This window comes from Mirounga leonina, unplaced genomic scaffold, assembly GCF_011800145.1.
Source record: "Mirounga leonina isolate KUSES-001 unplaced genomic scaffold, KU_Mleo_1.0 Mir_150, whole genome shotgun sequence".
In the NCBI taxonomy this organism is placed as follows: Eukaryota; Metazoa; Chordata; class Mammalia; order Carnivora; family Phocidae; genus Mirounga; species Mirounga leonina.
The window spans coordinates 20,548,397-20,570,996 of NW_023270374.1; the positions used below are offsets into that span (position 1 = coordinate 20,548,397).

Below are 22,600 nucleotides of genomic sequence, written 5' to 3' on the forward strand. Positions count from 1 at the left end.
TATGGCTTGCAAAGCAGAGGGAATTTATCTATAGGGACTTGCCATGATGAATTTGCTTCCCAAAGTTAAGCCACTGAGTTGCTTATGGTTTATGTGAGGGAAGGCTGGAAGATAGGAAAAGGAAGGAGAACCTCAGAAGGGAACATGGGGACTGAGCTGTACCCTCACACTCAGCTGAGGAACCTCAGAGGGGACGTCTGTGAGGCCTCCTACAGGCTCCCAGCATCCCCAAAGATTTCTGTGGCCCAGGAGTGGCAGCAGCAAGGGGCTAAGAAGGGAGGGTGTCTCCACAGAGTACACCGTCTACCAAAGACGAGAGGCCTTCACAGATCCTTGGAGCTGCAACACCCCAGGCCTTGATTTGACAGAAAGGTCTGGGCCCTCTTCAAAACCATGGTCAGTTTCTTGCCTGCCCTGTGGAATGAGAGCTGGGGGCTGAGGGGACCAGGTCAATGCAAATAAACAATGTAATGCACTCTTTCTTGCACACGCTTCTCTCCACTCCCTGGGCAGATTCTGGGTCTCATCTACCACTAGGGTCCCAGCATTCAGCGGAGAGGACCTGCTGCAGGAGAGACAAATGGAGGAAGGGGGCGGCGTGTACTGTCTTTCCATCTAACTAATGGGCATTCCCGTGCCCTCGGAGATTGGGAGGCTGGATGCTAGGAAGGAGGTGGCGTCCCAAACTTTCACCTTAAAAAATGTTTATAGAACACGCAAAAATACTAAACAGATGAAGTAATCGGTCTATCGGCGGCAGCCCCGCCCGTGGAAATGCCCCCCTCAGGGGGCGGGGCGGAACCAGGACAGGCCACCGAGCGCCGCGCCTGCGCACTGCATACTCTGAAGCCAAGGCGCCCGCAGCGAGGTGGGCGGGAGCTGCCCGGGCATCCGGGTCCCTCACCCCGCCCCCGCTGCATGAATGAGAGGCGCGGCGCCCGCCCCTCCCCCGTCGGGCCCGCCCCTCGTCGGGGGCCGCCGCGCGCAGTCTGCCGCCGCCACCTCAGCTGCGTTCGGTGCCGACGGACGCTCGCCGCCTGCAGCCTTCCTCCTGCCGCCTCGCGCTGACGGTCCCGCATACCCGCCGCCGCAGCCGGCGCGCCCGAGTAAGTGAGGGAGCGAGGGCAGGGCACCGGGGGCCGTCGCCCCGGGGCCGGGGCTTAGGGGACCGGGCGGCTCGGGGTTCGGGATGCTGAGGAGACCGCGGGCCCGCGCCAGCCTCCCCCATTCACACTCCCGGGCGTTTCGGCGGGGACGGGGAAGGGTGGGACAGCGGCCCAGGCCGGGAGGGACGCGGAGGGGGGGGTCCACCGGAGCCGGAGGCTGAGTCCCGCACAAAGGGCGGCGCGAGGCTGTCTGTCACCGGGAGGTCACAGAGGGGAGGTTCGCGGCGCCCCGCACGCCCCGCTAGCCCGTGCCCGGCGTCGGCCCCCGGGCTGGGGAGGCGGCTTGGATGAGCCGGGAGGCGAGGACGAGGATGGCGAGGACGGCTGCCTCCGCGCTGGCCATGGGAACGCGCCTTGGGGGGTGCGGCGTGGCAGTGTTTTTCCTGGTCCCCACCTGCCCCTCCCCTTTCTTTGTGGCGTTTGTCTCGTGCCCGTTTGTCACTGTGTGCATGGCTGTGGGCTGGGGTGAGACCTCTCGCCTCATCTTACTCATTAATTAAAGTCAGGTGGTGGCCCCTATCTGTGGGTGGGGGGCGTGTGTGCTTCCACAGGCCGGATAATTAAGGACCCTCCTTTGTTTCCGGAGACCTAATTTTGTGTGTGTGTGTGTGTGTCCGCCCGCCGGTCCGTCCGTCCGTCCTCCGTGTCCCCTAGGAAATGAGAGAATCAGAGATTAAAAAGGGTATGAAGAAAAAGAGATATTAATTCATTAGAACTTCACCCAATTCTGTCTCTGATATTCTTTCAAGCAATATTTTATGTTTCTCACTGTAAAACCAGTGCGTTTTGTTAATTGAAAAAATATTTTTATATGTTCATTGAAAATTAATATTCTCATATATCTGTATACCTAGAACACTTTGCTTTTTGGGTTTAGGTAATGGTAATATACTCCTATATTATGTGTATGGGAATACTCCAGAACATATAGGACACTGCGTTCTGGGTTTAGTTCATTGGTAATATGTCTCTTTACTCATATATACGTCTACAGAAATACTCCAACATATCTAGGACACGGTCTTCTCAGCTCCTCAGTAGAAGCAGATTTTGTTTCTCCCTGTCTCCCTGTGTTAGGAAGGTGGTCCAGCAGGTTCTCTCCACCTCCTTGCTTTTTTCTTCTGAGTGCTTTGGCAAAGGGTTTTATTGCATATTACCCTGGCATGCGTCCTTGCTTTGATCTGAATTTTCCTGTGCTCTGTTGTCTGGTTGTGTGGCCCAGCTCAATGGCTCCTCTTACAGGACTACTGGAAAACAGAACACCTTTTATCCTTGTCCTCGTACCCAAAGAGAGAAGGAAGCTCTGCAGGTTCCCACAGACTTTGGTTCCATGGGTTGGACTGCCTGACTTTGTTGTCTTGGTAGTTATGAAGAGTTACAGTTGATGCAGACCAATTAAAAGGCATTTGTAATAGTTTGGACCTTTTTCTCTTTTTATACCAGATCTTATAAGTTTTAGAATATTGTTGGTTGCATTTTCAGTTTCTTTTTTACCCTTATAATTTTGCAGAGAGAGAGGAAATTAGCTAAACTTGTATATAAGAAACACATTTCCAAAAGAGATTTTTCCTGTGCTCTTTTGATTGAAAATAGTGGTAAAAAAAATTAAGATCTTATTGGGTGATATGAATAATTGAATTGGTTCAGTTTTAAGATTCTCTTTAAGATTATTTTTTAATCATCTGTATTTTAATTCCTGGTAGTTTTTAGTGCAAAATGAAATCCAAACTAAGCAGTCTTCCACAGCATCTGTTTATGAATATTCCCTCTATTGAAAACATTTGCTTTTAATTTGAAGGGGAAATTTTCCATTGGTTGGATAGGAATATATTATTCTTGGTAAAAGTCTTAACTTATGTTAGCATGGTCAAATTCTTTTTTTGTAAAAGTAAAATTAGTAAAGGTTGACTTTGGAGAACTTTTGTTTTTATGATGAAGAATTTAAATAAAATTTTAGTATCAATGAACTTAAAATAAGTTAACTTAAGAACAAGGGCTTCATTAACTTCGTAAACTAGTGTCACTAATATTGAAGCAACCCCAATAATTTATAACTGCCTGCATGAGATTTTTTTTTTTAGGAATTCCCTTAAAACAAACCATAAGGGGAAGTCTTAGATAAACAGAGTAGTATAACCGGAATTATCACTGAAACAGGCTTGCATAGTACCACACAGTATTGTGGAACTTTATTTTGCAAGAGTGACTTAGCTATTGTTTGTATCAAGAAAGGAACTTAAAAACATCCTGGCCTTTTTATTCGGCATTCTGTTAATCAAATTCTTTACCAACCCATCGTTCAGCATTTCTGTAGTATGATGTTTGAAGAAAAATTCTGAAGTAATTTCTGTATCATGAAAATAGATTAAATTATGTTAAATGCCGTTTTAGTAGTAAAGATATTCTTTATATTAGCAATAGTAATACTGTTATGTCAGTGATGGTGATAGCATGTAAAGTAACACTTTGTTACCCCAAACTGCGGTATATTATTCCCCCAAAAATGTCTGATAACAAAAAGTAGAGCTTTTTTTCTATTGAGCACTTTCTATCAATAATTGTTTTGTTTCAAATGGCAGCTTATTCTAAAATCAGTAATAGGGCGCCTGGGTGGCTCAGTCATTTGAGCATTTGCCTTTGGCTCAGGTCATGATCCCAGGGTCCTGGGATGGAGTCCAGCATTGGGCTCCCTGCTCAGCGGGGAGTCTGCTTCTCCCTCTGCGCGTCGTGCCTGCACTTGCGTGCTCACTCTTGCCCACCCCCCCCAGCCCTGCATGCTCGCAAAAATAAAAAATGTTTACAAAATAAAATCAGTAATAAAGTAATGTTATAATGTATTAACTTATATGAAATTGCCATTTTTTAGATTGAGTAGTAAAAAATCAGTTTCAGAATGTTGAAATGCTTTCAACTCTTAGCAGTTCTTTCTGGTATTTACCTTTATATTTACTTCATTCTTAATGTTTAAACTTATTTCTTGATTTTCCATCTTTGGACATCATCTGTGGACTTCTATTTTGGATGTTGAGGCCTTGGTTGTCCTACATAAGTACAGTTCCCAGTCAAGACAGTATTCAGTATTTATATGACTGTGACAATGTACCTGTTATTCACAGATGAGCCATGTAGCCTACTAGTATTACATTTTCTATCTTGTGCTTTTGTTTCTCTAAATTAAATAATTGCCTCTTTTGTTTTTCATTTGCTTTGTTTTCTGTGTATCAGTCACTGACTCATCAATATCTGACAGAACTGATAATCTTTCAATATTTTCAGGTAATCTGTTTCATTTCTTTTTCCTTCCTGTCGTCTAGGACTTCCCTTTGTCATATCTTGGGAATTCTTTTTGCCTTCCTCCTGTGTTGGATCCTTTATTTCTTGGATCCTATGTCTTCCTTATTCTATTGTACCTTCCAGAGACAGGGCACATACAAACTGACATTCTTCCTGAATTCAGAAGTTGCATACCTGGAAATGTCTTCATTTAACCCCCACACGTGAATCGAATAGTGGTTTAGCTGAATATTCTAGATTGAAAATTAGTGTCCCTCTTTTGAAGGCATTGTTCTATTAGCTTCTGGTGTTGCTATTAAGAAGTCCAATCCAAGTCTAATCCCCATTCCTGTTTTTCTCCCACTCTGGAAGATTTTAGGATCTATTGTTTTAGGATCTCAGTTACCACAGAGAAAGTTTCTTCAAGCAATGAAATGCAATCACCTCTGAAACTTACAAGACTATCAGGTGCATTTTAAAAAATCTACCTTAGGGGGCGCCTGGGTGGCTCAGGTGGTTAAGCATCTGCCTTCCTCTCAGGTCATGATCCCAGCATCCTGGGGATCAAGCCCGCATCGCTTCTCCCTCTCCCTCTGCTACACCCTCTGCTTGTGCTCTCTCGCTCTCTCTGTCAAATAAATAAATAAAATCTTAAAAAGAAAAAAACTACCTTAGGAAGTAGCAGAAGCATTCATGACCAAAAAGAAATAATCTTTAAGCTTTATGATTAAATATGTCATGACTAAATATGACAAATATATTATTTACAAGAATTTCTGTTGTGAGAAGGTGGAGACAAATGGAGCTATGTAGACCACAGCTTGATTGGACATTGTTAGTAACTGTGACATGGATACATATGCTCTTGGATACATATTTTTTTATTTTATTTTTTAGCCAGGAATTTTTTTTTCTATTTATAGCTGTTTTATCTCTCATCTGGTTTTTCCGTGAGTGCACATAAGTGGTTGAATATTAGAGAACTTCAGATTCATGACCAGAAATCTGAAGTGGACTCTCAGCACTGCCCAGGAAAGCGATCAGATTCCTAATATTTTTGCCTATAACTATTTGATAATTTCTTCCCACTCTTTAAACTCATGAGCAGCCCACCCTTCCCCATGCAGATAAGCAGGCTACATATTTCATTGAGGTTTAGAAGTTATAAGACAGATACCACTCAACTTCCACTCACCACATCTAGAAATCCACCTTTCTTAGGGCCCATGTTTTATGTTTTCTTCCTATGAGAGGCCAGCTTCCCTCCCTTCCATATTCTTTCTAATACCTACTCAAGGACTTACTCCTGAATTTGTCTCTCTTTTGCATCATCAGCAACCCTTCAAGGCACCATCCATGTCAACATACAAACATGCTCTGATGTTGCCCATCTTTAAAAATAATTTTAAAATTACAACAAAACTAAAAACTTCCCCCTGACCTCTCATCCATCCCTTTCATTTACCTTCATAGTTAAATGTCTCAAAAGAGAAATACACATTTCCTTCCTACCTCCTCTGTAAAATGTATAACTCTGAAATTTTGTTAACTGATTTTTGTCTCTTACCCCGACTAGAACCTTAGCTCCAGGAAGGCAAACACTTCCATCTGCCCTGTTTACCACTCTGTCCCTTAGAGTAGCAACTGGCAAAAAAAAGGCAAAACTGACATTTTTAACCTGGTAGAATAGCTCTTGCTTTTTAAAAATTTTTGACAAGAAAATCAGTGTTTGTTAATTTTTTTAATTACCACTTTTTAAAAAAGATTTATTTCTTTATTTTAGAGAGAGAGCATGAGCAAGCATGAATGGAGGGAGGGGCAACAGGAAAGAATCTCAAGCAGACTCCCTGCTGAGCATGGAACCCGAGGTGCTCAATCCCAGGCCCCTGAGCTCGTGACTTGAGCCAAAAATCAAGAGTCGGGCCCTTAACTGACTGAGCCACCCAGGTGCCCCTAATTACCACCTTTTGCTACACTTAGAGTTGAAAGAATTACAAAGACTATTTTAATGATTGAATTTTTCCCTACATTTCATTCTTTCATAAGTATAACTTAACACTGGCAGCTGTGCACCCAGATTCTTGGAGTAAGACTGCTTGGAGTTGAATTCCAGCTCTTGCAATTTAGCCATGTGACTTTGGACAGGTTTCCTGATGACTCTGTTTCTTCATCTGCAAGATGGAAATAATAGTACCCACCTCATATGTTTGTTGTATATATCAAATGAAATAATATGTAAAATGCTAAAGTCAGTACTTGGCATGGGGATAAACACAATGAAAACTGTAATTACAGTTATTATTTGTATAGCCTTCTCCAGTTTCTAATGTTTGATCTAATATTTTTGCTCAGAGCACTTCTATCTCATAAGGTATACTGGCTATAAATGCAACTCAGCTGTTTTGTTTTTTTTTTCCTGATTGCTTGCCTCTCTATTCCCATATTAGTAATAGATTAGTCATAGATTAGTAAAATGATCTACAATTGTCAGATGAACTCCCCCTTTTTTTTTTTTTTAGGAGAGGGAGGGAGAGGAAGAAAGAATCCCAAGCAGGCTCCATGCCCAGCATGGGGCTCTATCTCACAACCCTGAGATGACCTGAGCCAAAATCAAGAGTCTGACGCTTAACCAACTAAGCTACCCAGGAGTCCTGACAGATGAGCACCCTATAGCACTTCGCAACAGTTTGGTCATTTGATAAGTCATTTTGACCACTTAATAAAATATTTTTATGTCAAGCCAAGTCCTGTTCTTTATTTGGCTTGCCTGGAGGAGAGGTCCTTTCTTCATGTTATTCCAGATTAAGTTTTCTTATTTCTAGAAATGGAACTTTTAAAACACTCAATACATCATTAACAGATCTTTTTGTAAAATTAGCTGTAAGGTGGGGCACCTGGGTGGCTCAGTCGTTAAGCATCTGCCTTCAGCTCAGGTCATGATCCCAGGGTCCTGGGATGGAGCCCTGCATCGGGCTACCTGCTCGGCAGGACGCCTGCTTCTCCCTCTCCCACTCCCCCTGCTTGTGTTCCCTCTCTGACTGTGTCTCTCTCTGTCAAATAAATAAATAAAATCTTAAAAAAAAAAAAAATTAGCTGTAAGGAAAAAAAGCAGCTGGAAGACACTCTTCAGGGCGCCTGGGTGGCTCAGTTGGTTAAGCGACTGCCTTCGGCTCAGGTCATGATCCTGGAGTCCCTGGATAGAGTCCCGCATCGGGCTCCCTGCTCGGCGGGGAGCCTGCTTCTCCCTCTGACCCTCCCCCCTCTCGTGTGCTCTCTCTCTCTCATTCTCTCTGTCTCAAATAAATAAATAAAATCTTTAAAAAAAAAAAAAAGACACTCTTCACTTACTAGTTAGCTGGGAGAATAAGTATATATAGCAATACTAAGTCTACTTTTAGGGCCACATGAAGGATACAGACAGGCTCTGTAGAAGTTCAGAGTAGTGAGGGTCATGTCCTACAAGCCTTACAACTTTTCTACATGTTAAATTGTCTGTTTAGCCTATTTCCTTCTTATTTGACCTGATATTTATTTTTAAAGTTTTCTTAATAATCATGGGAACAGTTTAGATTTTAAGGTAGATAATACACAAGGTAAAATGAGAGCAACTCTTAACTTTATAAATTATTTCTTGAAGTAATTGACTTAGCAGTTATTCTGCCTCTTTCTTATCTAGGTAGGCAGTGGGGATTCCTCCAATTATCTGAGCATTTCAGACATCAGAGTATAGTGCTGGATAAATTGAGGGTTCAAAAAGAATGCCAGATGGTTTGAAAGGAATTGTGAGCACTCCAACTAGTGCAGCCCATCGAAAGCCAGCTGGCTGAGTTTCCTCTGCTCTGGAGGTAGGAACCAGACACTTTGTTCCATGCCAGCTGGCCCGGGAGTTGTTGGCCGGTGGCCTTACTTTGGGTTGGCCATTCCTGGGAAAACCAGCCTCAGCCCTCCATCTGCCCTGAGAACAGTCTGACACCAGAGAGTTGCTCTGTGCCTCCATGGTACTCCAGAGAGTTGGAGCAAGCCTGAGTGGCAAGGAAGGAAAGCCACTTTTTAGATACCATTACAAGTGAACCTCACCTTAAGTTGTAAATTTGCTCTGAAAAAGTGAAATGCAAGTTGAATTTTTATGCATTCAGTGCTGTTAGGTATACTAGAGTTGCTTACTACCAAAGTAACTGTAGTGAATGTTTTTATATTGTAAATAACTTCCATTTTACCTGCTTTCCAACTTCCTTTTTTTGTTGACTTTTCTTAAAGTGAAGTTTGCCTGTTTTCATTGTCATCTTCTAAAGTTTTGGTCATTCAGATTAGTAAATTTTCATCTTGTCATAAAGCTTGCTTCTATATAAACCATAGGCTTCTGTGGAAGGTTAATTGTGTGTGTTGCCTTAAAATCTGTGTCTCATTTTGCTTGTTATTTGTTTCCCCACTAGACAGGTATTTATATCAGATACAGTTCTTCCATTAGCGAACTTGATGTCAGAATAATTTAACTGAGAACAAAAGAAATGCAAATATGGCACTACAAGTGTGAGCATTCAATTCATTTGATGACAGTGCTTATTTAAGAATTCTAAAAATTAATAATTTTGCCACAGTCTGTCAGTATGTTTTATGTTACCTTCAAGAAATTTTTTTTGAATTTGGAGATTGAAAGGTGCTACATTATCTATGTTTGTTAGGTTCATCTAGGCAAACCAAAAAATTATGAACTTCTTGTATCTCTTTATTGTTCTCTCCCAACTATGAGCATGAAAAATTATGTTCAGTGGTATAAATTTCAAATAGAATTTAGGTGTCCTATCTGAATAGGCTCTTCATCCTAAACTGAAAGAAAAAGTTTGGCAGATAATGAAACACCAAAGTATGAGCTAATGTAGTTTATAGGAAATGGGTGGGAAGGGAAATCAAAGGTGTAGGCTTTCATTCTTTTCCTTTAGCGCAAAAGAAATTGCAAAACTTCTTCAGAAATATGCTAGAAATCTCCTGCTTGGCTATACTTAAAGTTTTTACTTAAACTTATTTTTCCTGAAAACAGGCCAGAATGAATTTTTGTGGGAGTGAGAATGATTTTTTTAAATCCTAGAACAGTATATCAAAAGCCAGGGACAGTATTATACCCAGAAAATCATCCTTCACATTAACTAACCTTTACTAAATACCTTTTATGCCAGTAGCTTTACATTCATTGCCTATTTACTTCTTACAGCAACCCTCAAAGAATTGTTTATGGATGATAAAAGGTCAAAGAAGTAACCTGTTCAGATTCACAAGGTCAGGAGCCGGTTTTATAACCCAGGCTTTCATCCTCCAACTCACCACATGTCATGGTTGGTGATGTCAGCTTTCACAGGAATATAGTTCTTTCCTATTCAAATGCTTTCCTGCACTGGCACTTTCAGAAGACTATTGATAAAGGAAATTAAGAGACTGTTGCAGAAAATAGCAGAAGAATAAGGAGGGATTTGGGGAGACTCTACATTTTTTAATCTCCTCTGATGCTCTTGAAATAATTAACCATTGCAGGGGTGCATGGGTGGCTCAGTTGTTAAGTGTCTGCTTTCGGCTCAGGTCATGATCCCAGAGTCCTGGGATCAAGCCCCACATCAGGCTCCCTGCTCAGCAGGAAGCCTGCTTCTCCCTCTCCCACTCCCCCTGCTTGTGTTCCCTCTCTTGCAGTCTCTCTGTCAAATAAATAAATAAAATCTTAAAAAAAAAAAGAAAGAATTAACCATTGCAGAACTGCAATAAACAAAAAATGAAGTAAGTAAAAATGACTAGAAAGGGCTATATAGTTTGCTAGTTTTGTCATAACAAATTACAACAAAACTGATGGCCTACGACAATAGAAATTTATTCTCACAATTCTGGAGGCCAGAAGTCTGAAATCAAAGTGTCAGCAAGGCTACTGCATTCCCTCCAAAGACTCTAGGAGAGAATCCTTCCTTGTTTCTTCTAGCTTTTGGTGGTTCCACATATTCTTTGGTTTGTGGTTACATAATTCTAATCTCTGCTTCTCTTCACATGGCCTTCTCTTCTTTCTCTCGTAAGGACACTGTCATTGGAGTTTGGGTCCACCCGGATAATCCAAAATGATCTCATCTCCAGATTATTGATTACATCTGCAAAGACCCCTTTTCCAAATACGATCATATTTACAGGTTCCTCAGGTAAAAATGTGGACATATCTTTGGGGGGGCCGCCATTTAGCCCACTATAGGGAGTAAGAACTTCTTTGGTAATAATTTTCATTTCCACTGCTGTATCACTCAGAATTCCAGATTAGACAAGCATTTGGTATAGACCATGATACAAAATGGGGAAAGGTATTGGAAGTATAGGATAGAAGACAGAGGAAGGTTTAGGGAATCAAGGAAGATTTCATGGGGGTTGTATTGCTTATGACAGATCACGAAGACTAGTTAGATGGTTGGGATGGCCTGGAATGTGCAGAAAATGGAAATACTCAGAACAAAGCAAGTCATATTCAGAGAACCATAACTAATGCATTTGAGGAAAGTGTGGTGCTTAGAGAAATAGTGGCAAATGGGGAGCCAATTCATGGGAGGCGTTTAGTGTTGAGTTGATGAATTTGTACTTTGTTTAGAGTTGCTTATCCATGAGAACACTGTATTACAAAGGTTTCTAACAGGGGCCTTCTGAGCTATGATAAAACCTTTGAAAAAAAATACATTTTTCTTTCTATAAAAAGATTTTCAGAGGAATTCATAATCCTAAGAAAAGGTTAAGAACCACTGCTCTATTAGAAATGAAATGTTTTATGCTTTGAAGATGTTTCTGGAAGATTATTGATTTTCCATTTGGTTTACTTTGAACTACTTGGAAGATAAGAAAATGGAACTCCAAAGAGCCTTAGTAAGCACTCTTCTGTGGAATACGTTATGAATTTTGCATACTTAAAGTTAAAATACTATTTCAGGAGGGATGTAAAGTAGGTCCAGGGTTTTTAGGAAATTGATCAAATGATTACACAAAAAGAAAAATTCATAATATTCAGTTCAAAAATGCAGCTGTGACTTGTTTTCTGTGTCTCAATGTTCTCTATTTCAATTCACTACCATTTAGAACTCCAGAATTATATAAAAGCATGACACAGTTCTGAGGAGAGGAAACCAACAGCTGCGTTCTTAAAAGTTTGTTGTTGTTGTTTTTTTTTAATGTATTCTGTAAAACTGCTTGTTTTCTGCTGTAGGTTTTCAGTGGAATAACCTACTTCAGGAATAAAACAGTATATTACATAGCTGTTTGAATGTCTTTGTCCATTCAGTCTGCTATAACAAAATACCCTAGCCTCAGTGTCTTATAATAACAACAGAAATTTCTCACAGTCTTGAATACTGGAAAGTTCAAGATCAAGGCACCAGCAAATTCGGTGTCTAGTGAGAACCCACTTCCTAGCGCATAAATTGTACTTTTCATTGTGTCTTTTTGCTGTGTCATCATGTGGTGGATAAGGACAAGGGAGCTATCTGGGCTTCTTTTATAAGGGCACTAATCCCATTCATGAGGGCTTCATCCTCATAATGTAATCACCTCCAGATACCATTACACTGGGGATTAGGTTTCAATATATGAATTGGGGGTTGGGAGATACAAACATTCAGTCTTATAGCACTGACCATATGATAAAAGGAGAAAATCAGTGCTTTTCCATATAACTCAATTTCTAAATAATCAACTGCCATTGATTTTTTTTTATTGATCCATTTATTTTCTCCCTGAGATTAGTATTACTTAATAGGTTTACCTGTGCTGTTGTTCAGGCTTCTCTGCTAGTGAGGTTATTCTTTTTCATTTTTTTTATTATACAAAATTGTATATACACTTAAAAGTAGACAAATAGTACAATATACCTCCATATGCCCATCACTCAGATGTTCAACTATTATCAGGGTTTTGCCACATCTGTTTCATTTTATCCTTTTTTCTTTCACTTTCATTTGCTGAAGTTTTTTAAAGCAAACCTCCAGCATTTCAGTATCTGTATCCTGACATATTTCTAAACGCATCTCTCAAAAAAGTAAAGATGTTGTATTATAGAACCAAAATGCCATTCTCACACTTAAAATTAACATTTACTCCCTGGTGTCATCTAATACATAGACCCAATTCAGGTTTGCCTGATTGTCTCAAGAATATCTTTTTTAGCGATATCTTGTTCACACCAGGATTCAAAGTCCCTGGACCATATTTGATCATTTTGTCTCTCATGTCTAATTTGATCTAGGGCAGTTCCTCTTCCCACCCTCTCTCCTCACCTTTTTTGGTGTGTCATGGACTAGTTGTATGAACTGGGTCATTTGTCCTGTGGAATTTCTCACATTTGGGATTTGTCTGTTTTATCATGGTGTCAGTTTTTTGATCTCTTCCCTGTATTTCCTACAAATGGAAGTGACCTCTAGAGGCTCGACTAAAATCAGACCTCAGTGTTTTGGCAAGAATGTTTAGGAGGTCACTAATCTTACATCACCAGAGGCCTGCTGTATTTGGCAACCCCACTTGTAGTAATGCTGAAAAGACCCCACTGATGGTCATGTCAGTATTAGATATTTCATCCATTGTGGTAGAATGGTGATTTTCTTATTCTGTTCTCTCTTCCACATTTGTTAACAGGAATTCTATAAAGAAGACTACCTCATCAAGTAGGGCTATCTGGGTTTACCCTGAAATACGCTTTGTATGAGAGACTGTCAAGTACTTTATAATATGGTGTTCTTGATAAAAGATAATGAGTTTGAATCAGAATAAAAAGAATTGTTAGGGGCGCCTGGGTGGCTCAGTCAGTCAAGCGTCTGCCTTCGGCTCGGGTCATGATCCCAGGGTCCTGGGATCAAGCGCTGCATCGGGCTCTCTGCTCAGTGGGAAGCCTGCTTCTCCTTCTCCCACTCCCCCTGCTTGTGTTCCCTCTCTCACTGTGTCGCTCTCTGTGTTAAATAAATAAATAAAATCTTAAAAAAAAAATTGAGTTAATCTTTTGTTTTAATTTTACAATGAAATTCAGAGTACTATAGCAAAATGTGAATGAGTGCTTTTCTTTTATAATTGATAATGTGGACTCCAGTTGCTCTGAAAGTTAAAAGTGTATATGTGAAAGCCTGTTACAGACTAGAATCAAGCAGTGGAGAGGAAAGAGTATTAGATTAGGATTAAAAAATCAGAGTCAATTTGGCCAGCCCCTGAATGTCTGATCCATTCATTCTTCTTAGGCTGAGCATTTTGTGTATGTGTCCCTAAAATATTGTCAGTGTTTTCATGAAACTGGGTGTAGACTAAAGAAATCAAAGTTGTATATCATAGAATTAATGCTTAAATATCTTTAAAGACAGGGGGAATTCTTCATTGAATATCATTCTTTTTATTTAAATTGTACTTTATGGGAGTCATTTGATCACCATTTCTCATAATACTCTTGTTTAACTTCATGTCTTCATGTTCTTTATAGTAAAACTACTGAATAAAGTCATGCTGAAAAAAGCCTTACTTGTTTGTCCTGCTGCATTTTACCTTAAACCAGATTGTTTTCATTCAGCTTCTGAATTTGTGGGGAAAGTAACCTTGATATCAAATAAAAATTAAAGGGATGCCTGGGTGGCTCAATTGGTTAAGTGTCTGACTTCGGCTCAGGTGATGATCTCAGGGTCCTGGGATCCAGCCTGGCCATCGAGCCCCACGTGAAACCCTGCTTAGGGCTCCGGGGTCAGCAGGGAGTCTGCTTTTCCCTCTTCCTCTGCAGCTCCCCCCGCACACTTTCAGAATTCTGAATCCCTTTTATGCGCTCTCGATCTCTCAAATAAATAAATAAATAAAATCTTTTTAAAAAATGAAAATAGGCCAGTGTTCTTAGTTTAGTGATCATCTCTAGAGAGCCTCTAATGTTATTTGAGAAGGCCATTAAAAGTATGTGCTAGTATGATTTCTCATAGGCAAATTCTTGCTATGATTATGTGGTTTTTTTTTTTAAGATTTTATTTATTTATTTGAGAGAGAGAATGAGATAGAGCATGAGAGGGTAAGGGTCAGAGGGAGAAGCAGACTCCCTGCTGAGCAGGGAGCCCGATGCGGGACTCGATCCCGGGACGCCAGGATCATGACCTGAGCCGAAGGCAGTCGCTTAACCAACTGAGCCACCCAGGCACCCCTATGTGGTTTATTTTTAAATGATAATACTGTGAGTCTTTTCTGAAAGATAGAGAATGCTATTATAAAGGAATACATCAAAAGACCATAGATAAGATCAGTATACTTATTTTTAGTTGAGCTAATCATCAAAGCTAATTACTCTTCATCACGTCTCTAAAATGGTTTTAGTATTGAAAATTACATTTTCCCCAGGTTTCAGCACCAAAAAAACCCCAAAAAAACAAAAACAAGAAAAATCCATTACATTTTCCTACCTGTAGAACAGATAGATGCTTGTGGAACACCTACTCTCTTTAAGTTGTTGTACTTGCTAAGTAGTACAGTTGATTTCACTATTTGGATTAAGATGTACTTTTTTTTTAAGAGCCCTCTAGGAAATTGTGTTACAATGATTGCCTCCTCACCCTCATTTAATGCAACCAGAAGCCCCTGGGCCTGGACCCCACCATGCAGCCTTTGTCCTGTTCCCTTGTTTGTTAAGTGCTATGTAGGCTGGAAAGTGGTGGAGCACTGGGATTAGTGGGGTTGAAACTCTGTTCTTTGGAGGCCACAAAGCTTATACATTCACCTTTCTATCTTCTGCCAGACACAAGGATGGCTTTTGTCTTTTTAGGAATATTTCAATTATTTCATCCAGTATGCTGCTTGGATTTACCATCTTACCTTTATTCAGGTCAATAAATGCTTATTGGGTATCTTTTAAATACTAGGTATTGTTCAGTCCGAATTTATAGAAATCTCACATCTTGTGGTAAGAAACTCTTGTTGAATAACTCCAGTACATTTAGTGAAGTTAAGGTATAGTTCAGTTCTGAATTTATTAGATCTGAGTTTGTAATTCTAATATTCTTTTTCTGACATTTTAAATTTGATCTGACTTAGGGGCGCCTGGGTGGCTCAGTCGTTAAGCGTCTGCCTTTGGCTCAGGTCACGATCGATCAAGCCCAGCATTGGGCTCCCTGCTCAGCGGGAAGCCTGCTTCTCCCTCTCCCACTCCCCCTGCTTGTGTTCCCTCTCTCTCTCTGTCTCTCTCTGTCAAATAAATAAAATCTTTAAAAAAAAAATTTTTTTTTGATCTGATTTAAAAGTTCCTATAAAGCGAATGAAAACTGGCTCCTCATAAGGAATTTCAGTACTTTCTGTAGGCTAAGATAACTAACCACAAATGCAGTGAAATCAGTGGAACCTGCATTTAGATTTTATTCAGACTAACTTTCCAACTCTTAAGAACCTAAGCGTATATTTTTTGCACAGTTACAAGTTTATTTTCATAAAGGCAAAAAAGGCATGTGGTATTTAAGTTCTGGCCCTACTATTTAACTCTGTGGCTTTGGTGAATCACTACCTCTCTTAGCCTCAGATGGAGGTAATTATAATGGAATGCTTCAGAGTTATTGAATTTATAATTGAATTACTTCAGAGATATTGTGAGTATAGTCTATCTTCTTTAATAAAGTGCTCTCCTAATGATTTTTGTTGTTAGTCAAGGGATGGGACATGGAAAGAGTGAACACAAGAACAATCTTTGCTACATCTCAGTTCTCTCCTTTTCATATGGATTGAACCAGTTATGCTGCATTGTAGCCTGGCTACTGAGCTGTGGCTAGTTAGAGGTTCCATTCCAGTGGTGGCCAGACGATATATTAAAAAAATTGTTACTAGTTAACTGCTCTACATACTTTCTTAACTTCTTAGGAGATTCTGGATACATCATTTCTGATGGTTGTCTTAAGTCCGCTTTCCACCCCCAACCTCTTTTTTAAACAGCTTTTTTGAGACATTTATAGCCCATATATTCAATGTGTAATGCAGTGGTTTTTGGTATATTCAGAGTTAGGCATCCATTACCACATTATCACTTTTAGAATATTTTCATTATCATTATCCCAAAAAGAAACCCTGGATCCTAGCCATCACTCCTCAATCCTGCCACTCCCCCCCTCCGCCCCCATTCTCCACCCTAAGCAATCACTAATCTACTCTGTCTCTCTAGATTTGCCTATTCTGGGCTTTCATATAAAAAGAATCAGACAATATGTGGTCCTTTGTGATTGGCTTCCTTTTACCTAGGATGACATTTTCAAGGTCAATGTTCTCTTTTATAACAAAAGGAGATACTAAGGTTCCTAGAGGCACACTGACCTATATCCTGTGGGAAGAAGAGATGAAATGATTTTTTTTTTTAAATAAAGTTAACTGGTATCCCAGGACTGGTTGTCAGTCACAAATGATGAGAAAAGCCCTATAAATAGTTACTGTAGCTTCAAACCAAAGAATAGTATTCTAACACTGAATGTGGAGAAGATGCATGTCTCAGCATTCTTTTTAGCTCCATTTGTGTATATGGACAATGTCATAATTATTGGTACATCATTCAGTATGGATAATAAAATGTAACTGTATGGGACTAATGTAACTAAAACTATTTCACCACTGTCCTTTTTATTTGTTATTTTCCTCTTGTAACTAATTTTCCTGCTGAATATTCTGCATAACTCAGACGTTATGATATAATGTCTGTGGTGACATGCTATATGTTACATGCTAATGTTTGTGGTTACATACTCCTTTTTTTATTTTTATGTGAGCTTGATGAGCTAAAGCTTAGGTATTTTATTTGGGGATAACCAATGATTATATATATTAGTATAAATGTTGGAAACAGGATGCACAGAAATAAAATCTTCAAAGCATATTCCCCCCAAATTTGTGATGTAGTTAAAAAGGCAGGGTTGGGGGGCAGCCTTTTGACTTTGAAAAACCCAACTTCTCTGTGTCTCAGTTTCTTCCTCTATAAAGTGGAGCAACTGGACTATGATAATTAATGCTGATGGTCTTTAACTCTGTGGTTCTGTGAAGGTAATTGGTAAATATATTACTGATGGTCCTAGACTACTTCCTACATTACATCAAGAAGTTAGCATTGTAATGTCAGATTTCCGGTGTTCTAATTAGTTACCTAATGTGTTGTCATGACAGAAGGCTAATGATATGTCTTAGCAAAAATTATATTTTTCTCTACTAGAATTAGAAGCCGTGGTCTGTTATTCCAAATGGTCTGTTAATGCAAAATAATTGAAAATAATAATTACCTAGAACACCTTTATATTAGATAAATGGGTTCAGCTATGAGTGGCAGAAAACCCAAAACAACAAGTGGCTTAAAACAACATTAAATTTTATTTCTCCCTCATGTCCAAGTTGGCATAAGTCTGGTATGGAACTTCATGGCATCGGGGACCTCTTACCAATTGTCCCTTTTTCCTTTTTGGCACTCTACCCTCCCTCTTGGGTGTAAACCATATTCTTATTGAGCAAGATTATCCACATTATAGGAAGCAGGATGGAGAAAGGGATGAAGCAGAAAGTAGAAGGTATCTTCAGTGCCCTGTTAAGCATGATTTCCAGATATTCCCATGTGAATCCATGAGACATGTGGCCATGTGTAGCTACAAGGAAAGCTGGGAGATACAGCCAAGCGCCCCACTAAAAATTCTACCTACAATGGAAGAAAGGGAGGAAAGATATTAGGAAGTGGGGAGTCTACTACAATCTGGTTAATGATAAAAGGGAAAACTAAGGAGCATTTGTCACTATATCTTTTCCACCAAAGAAGGAGCATTTTATATTTCTCTAGGTGATACTGGTTCTTAAAATGGAAATATCATTTTACAGGTGAAGAGCTGACAATGCAGTGGGAACATCTCAAGAATATGTGATTATCTTTTCTGTAACTGAGTTAATGCACTGGATCTTCCAACAGAGAATTGCTAGATATATTTCCTGGTTTGAATTCATGAGTTGATATTATGATTTATGAGCTAGCCTCTTAGGAGTTTAGTTAGTAGAATTTTTCTCACTGAGCCCAGTAGCCCCCGAGAAAACTGATCAAACAGAGAATAGGCCCAACCCTAGATGTACAGTGACTTTACTGGGAACATATGCCCTGTAAGGCTTCATCTGACCTGAGCCACCCATCTCTTATTCCTGATCTTGAAGGGGGGAAAATTACACACTTGTAAATAGTCTTTACTATATCCATCTACAAAATCAAAATAATAGTGTTCACATGATGAAGATTAGTAATGGTCTTATAAAATGTTTTTATATAGGAAAGAACTTCTAGGGCTAATGATACTGCAAGTCTTGACTCTTAAAAACCCATTTAGAGAGAATTATTCACTGTTCTGTAATGATTGTGACCTTTTCAGAATTTTTGAAAATACAAAATCAGCAGAAACAGACTCACCCCCAGAATATTGAAATAACATCTTTCATCTGTGTCATTATCTCAGCTGTTCCATAGTCTGCCTGAAATCATCTTAAGGATGAAGTCTTCCCATATCTTTCTTAAAAGAACAAAGTGATCCCAGTAAACAAAGGAGAGACTTTGAGGCCATGCATAGGACTATACTATCTAGAAACTTAAGGTAATTATCACCAGTGTCAAAGTACCAAGCAGTCTGAATACTTTGCTGCTTTCATAACTATTTGAGGTTTGCTGAGTTAGTTGTGAGCATCTTAGATGCTGTTTTATGGCTGTAGAATTCTCCTACAAAATTAAGATCTAAAAACTGATAAGCTTTTGATTTACACAGATTAGCCATCTGTTGTTGAAGAAATATAGCTAAACTAATTCCTGTTTCCCAGAATTCCCTATTCCAAGTCACTTCAAAAAGCAGTCCACTCATGGCCCAGGCTCGAAGATTTGGATTGGAACAGAGTGGCCCAGGAAAATGAAGCCTAGGTTCAAATTATCCCTGACTCAAGAAAATTCAGACACCAACTCAATGCTAACCTCGCACCAAGGTACCACAAAAGACCTTGATAATGTTGATGAATACCCAATGTATACCAGATACACCCTCTGGAGACAGATGTAACTTACCACATGAGAAAATTGAGACTTGCCTGCAGTCCTAGTGAGGGGAGTGGCTAAGGTTGAGTCTGCACTTAAAGCCTCTGCTGTGGCATCTTCCGTAGAGCTCACTTATTGTGGTGGAGCCCTCTGATTTACCCTCATTTCCTGACTGATGAATTTCTAAACCACAAATATATTGTTTTCTCTCATTTTTAAGGCTGTACAATAACAGAATCTTCAATCAAAAGAATCTTTTTGTTTTGTTAGCTAGTTCTTGTTTTACCACTCTAGAAGTACTTGTGGCTTATTTACCTTCCTTGTTTAGGTTTTAGTACATATAATTTATGCCTCATAATCTTTCTTCTTCAGGGATTCTTAGCTCATGTAAGAATTCTGAAAAACCATTACCTTTTCTGGTAGTTGAGAATTCACCAATAAATATCTGGAATTAATGTGCTCAACCCAGAACTCTCAAGAATAGGAGGTAACCTATAAAGGTTTATAGAGGACCTTCTTGCCACTTCTCCCAAAATAACTTGGATAGGGTCTAGAGACTGTGCACTTTCCTTATGGCTCAGGTTTTGAATTAGAGTCACCCACAGGTCAGCTACTTTTATGCTACAATTTACAAAAGGGGGTCCATATATAAAGGAAATGTAGTGCCTTTTAATAACCTTTTGTATACTTGAATGTAATTATTGTTACCTATAGACTGAACAAACTCCTTTAATTTTAAAACAAATTAATCTTTCATGACTGCTCCATTAAACAGAGTTGTATTGATTTCTGTCTGGTACTCTGTGTTTTTCCAGGGAGTTATAACTGATTGTTGATATATTTTCTGTGGACAGATGTCTTAAATACAAGTGACTTCTCCAGATTGTGACAACCAACATTCCCCTTTATTTAAAGAATGGCTCTTTTTCTGTCTTTAGGGCCACTCTGGCTCTTTATTTCAGGATGTTTTCTTGGTTATTGCATACACCCAGCAATTTCCAAGGCAGGTTTTCAATATTCAGTGCTGTTTCCAGAAATGCCATGACATTTTCAGAATAAAATAAACTTTGATTAATTTTAATTTAAAAGACACAGCTCTTTGTCACAGAGTGGCGAGGACTAAAGAGACATAACCAGATGTGATGCGAGATCTTGGATTGGATCCTAGAAAAGAAAAAGAACATTAGTAGAAAAACTTGTGAAATTTGAATGAAGTCTGCAGTTTAGTTAATAGTATTCTACCAGTGTTGATTTCCTGTCCTTATACCATGGTTGTGTAAGATTTTAACATTAGGGGAAGCTAAGTGAAGGGTTTATGGTAACTTGTGCAACTTTTCTGTAAATCTAAAATAGTTTTAAAATTAGTTTAAATGTATATTTTAATAGTTTCAAATTGTTGGGTATTGGTGTTTGCCTTTCTTGAGTCTCTCTAAGGCAATGACAACAACCCAGGATTCATCAGCATACTCACTGCCCACAGAACTAGTCATAGAAATCATTTCATTTGTGTATCCATTCAGACACTAACAGTCGGATACAAGCTTAGTAAGGTCCATGGAAGACAGCAGGATCTCATGGGAAGAGTAAAAGATTGAGATTCAGATGTGGGTTTCAGTCCCTCTTCCACCACTCAGTGGTTTCAGTTGGGCAGCTTTCTCAATTCCATCATCTGAATACAGAGTATGATAGGCACCCCACAGTGATTTTAAGGATTAAATGAAATTTTGCATGTGAATGCTAGTCATAAACTCTAATTTTGGTTCATATACTAAAGAATTGTTTGAAGAAAAAAGATTCTCCTGTTTCAGCAATTTTGAGGTGATTTTTTTCCTAGATTAATTGTATTGCAGCATTGAGTGCAATCAAAATCCATAGGTGATATATTTATAATTGTGCTTAGAATATTTTGAATCTTTTATCATTAACAATCAGTTTGAACTTGAACCACTATGACCAAGAAACACAAAGCAGTAAGCTGAATGTTATATATCTAGTCTATTTAATGTAGAGATTTTACATGCACATTATTTTTACATATTTAAGCCAATGTCTAGCCCTTTTGCTTAGAAGTCATAACAGAAAAGAATTTCAAATATGAAAGCTCCAAATTTGTTTTCCTGAAATTTACAGCAAAAGCCATCAATGGAATCTTTGGAGCTGTTTTCAAGACCCTACCAATTATATGATATTTATAATCGTGTAGTTTGTGTAGTTTGTTTCCAAAAGTTATTCTGTAACAAATTGAAAAAAAGGAGCTCAGTCAAAATATTTAAGTAATGCTGCCAACTGTCTGTGGTGAAATTTTATTTTTTTAAATTTTACATCTGAGGGATGTGAGATTGATTCAAAGTCCATATTTCAGACGGTTAAATGCTGTGATTCAGTGCCTGGTGAAGAGCTGCTGTGTGGCTTCAATCATATGTTAATTCTTCTTGCTGTGTCTGTCAACTGATTTAGCTGCTTCACTAAAGCAGCCTCACATAGATCAATCAGGCTCTTTTTCAAAAAATCCCAATCTAAAGCCAAGACCAAAGGATCAAAGAAATAGAAGATCTCCTAGTGAAGTCAGAGCTGCTCATCAGTAGTCCTCAAGTGCTTACCTTTGAATAACAGAAATATTAAAAAGATTAATTGTTACTGAGTTGGTAAAATGAAGTAGTAAAATCCTCAAGGAATGCTTTTTCCATTTCAATAAAAAGTAATTTATTAGGAATAGATGGAGACCTCCTTAATATATGGTGTGTATATGTGTGTGTGTGTCTGTGTCTCATGCAATGCACATCCTATTTACTTTTTTTTGTCCTTAAGACTTTATTTATTTGACAGAGACACAGTGAGAGAAGGAACACAAGCAGGGGGAGTGGGAGAGGGAGAAGGAGGCTCCCCACTTAGCAGGGAGCCCGATGTGAGGCTCGATCCCAGGACCCTGGGATTATGACCTGAGCCAAAGGCAGGCACTTAACAATTGAGCCACCGAGGCGCCCCTGCACATCCTATTTACTGATGAAACAGCTATCGCATAAGATTACGAGTAAGACAATATCCATTGTATTTTTAACATTGTTCTAGAAATATTAGACAACTCAGAGAAGAAATAACTTCTATATAATTGTAAAGGAGGAGTTAAGATCATCATTACATA

General features: G+C 39.2%; 1 protein-coding gene across 4 annotated transcripts in view; it reads left to right on the forward strand.

Annotated features, from left to right (window-relative positions):
* Window positions 1-913: 913 nt before the first annotated feature.
* RNF24 (ring finger protein 24) overlaps window positions 914-22,600 on the forward strand; it is an 85,195-nt gene continuing 63,508 nt past the window's right edge. The window contains exons 1-2 of one of the 4 annotated variants that reach the window (XM_035005921.1): window positions 914-1,106; window positions 4,812-4,907. The gene's annotated coding sequence lies outside the window, so the exon portion shown is untranslated. Of the gene's footprint in view, window positions 1,107-1,401; window positions 4,908-22,600 lie in introns of those variants that run through there. The other 3 variants (XM_035005920.1, XM_035005919.1, XM_035005922.1) reach the window with 3 other exon arrangements.